Here is a 2,277-nt window from a genome sequence, read left to right as displayed (position 1 = left end):
AACTGAGAGTTTTATCAAGTCCTAGCCCATTGGGCTTTAACTACATAATTGGGTACTAAAATACGTAATTTTATCTTTTTGATACCATCTTTTAGTTGAACCTAAAAACGGTCACATTTTACTATTTCAGGATAGTTTGTTTTATTATTTTTTTTATTTATTTTTGTCATAATATCACTTCTTTTTTAATACTAAAAAGACTAGGTTATATAATGTATTACAAAGATTTGGTTAACCAACTCATTTCTTAAACAGAATTCTAGATGGGAACATCTTTTTTCTTTTTTACTTTATTTTTGAATTAATATTAATCAACTTTTTAAAAGTTCAAATTGATAGAAAGAGATACGTGAATGGTTATATATCTAATGTATTCTATTACATAAAGTCTCTTTTTTTGTATTAGTGTAAATTCTCTTGCATAGACTTTCTTACTCTTTTTAATTGTCTTAGGGTTAAATTCTTTCTTTTGGTGTTAAATAAAAAATTAAAAATCGAATTATAAACTTTTCAATCATAACTACTTCTAAAAATTTAAACCACTAGAAGACACACACATATATATACCACTATCATTGTCGTTCTTAAACTAACGAAGAGAAATGCTTTTGTAAAAAACTCTCCAAAAATGTCTATTTCCAACTTCATCCACTAATGAAGAGAATTAGTACACCATTATTCAATTTTTTCCTTTTAAATTCAATAGATTCATCGGCATTGCATTCAATACAAAAAATACAACCAACCATTAACAAAAATATATAGACCATCAAAGCATGCATGACCTAAAATTACAACAAAAAAGACTATTTTTTAAAGTAAAATTAATACAAAGTAAATGTTAGAATTTTTAAGTTTTTTGTAATTATTAGAGATAGAAAATATATTTTACCTTTAAATTAATTTACCCTGTTTGATTTTTGACATTTATGTTAACAATTATAATTATTTAATCTTATCATACGATAGGGAAAAAAGAATAATGATTTTGTTAATTTTCTGTAAAAATTGTTAACATAATATTATGAGTATTTGGAAAAATGAACACAACAATATAAACAAGGCGTTTCGAAGTTCAGACCTTTTCTTTTATTAATGTTCTTGTTTTTTTTTTTTTTTTTTTCAAATATATTTTGTACGGTAAAGATTTAGGGTTAAAATGCTGGTCGGCTATGGTCGAGGCATGTGTGTGAGTTGCTCTTAAAATGCCAGGTAGGATTCAATACCAACGATAATTGGGTTATAATGAAATTAGTGTGTGTGAACCAAAAAAAAAAAGTTAACAATGAGAATGAGTTTTTTTATGAGATAAAAAAAAATATGTAAGAAATATATAAATAGTAACAGATTATACTAGACAAAATAATCGAAGAAAAAAATTGAAAGGATATATATTCCCTAATAATAGATGGTTTTGACTAAAAAAAAAAGCCTTTTAGATTAGTGTGTTAGTGGGTGAATGTGTGTATGAAAAAAAAAAAGTTTCATTATGTATGTTCGTGCATCATTGTAAATACTAAATGGTGACAACTTCTATATATATGAATGTTTATGTTACAATTGAGAATAGGTAGAATTTAATTAACGGTTCCGCGCTACGTTACCAACAGCATATCTGCCAACTTCTGTCAACTCTTATTTATAATTGTGTTTCATGGAAGTGTGTTCGTGGATGTGTCTAATAAAAATGTCTTTTTTATAGCTATGTTTAATAGAAGTGTCTTTATAGATATATTTTTTGGATGTGTCTCTTTATATATGTATTTAAAATATATTAATTATTAGACACATCCACGAACACACTTCTATGAAACACAATTATAAATAAGAGTTGGTAGAAGTTGGTAGATAATATATTGGTAACCTATATTTTTCCTTTAATTAAATATATCGGAATATTTAATAGTTTTATATGGTTTTTGACGCGAAATACTAGGCTACTAGGTTTTATAAAAGTCTACTAGATTTTGTAACAAACAACATGTGCTTCTTAACGTTCAAAAAATTAATCTAAATATAAAATAAAATAATATTATGAATAGGAGAGGGTAGGGGATCAATGTTTATTTTGAAAATTCAAGCACGTCAAACTCAACCATTCGTGTATTGAAAATTGTGAGTCCCATTTAATGCTTCAATAATGATTAGGTAAAAATGTCATTTTTTTAAAGACATTTATATATGGCATGATATTATTGGATATTTTTATTAAATTAGTTAATAATTTATTTTTTAATAATTAGAATAAAATTGATTTATTATAATAATAATAATAAA

This window comes from Arachis ipaensis, chromosome B03 (assembly GCF_000816755.2).
Source record: "Arachis ipaensis cultivar K30076 chromosome B03, Araip1.1, whole genome shotgun sequence".
In the NCBI taxonomy this organism is placed as follows: domain Eukaryota; kingdom Viridiplantae; phylum Streptophyta; class Magnoliopsida; order Fabales; family Fabaceae; genus Arachis; species Arachis ipaensis.
Note: the sequence above shows the minus strand (reverse complement) of the source record.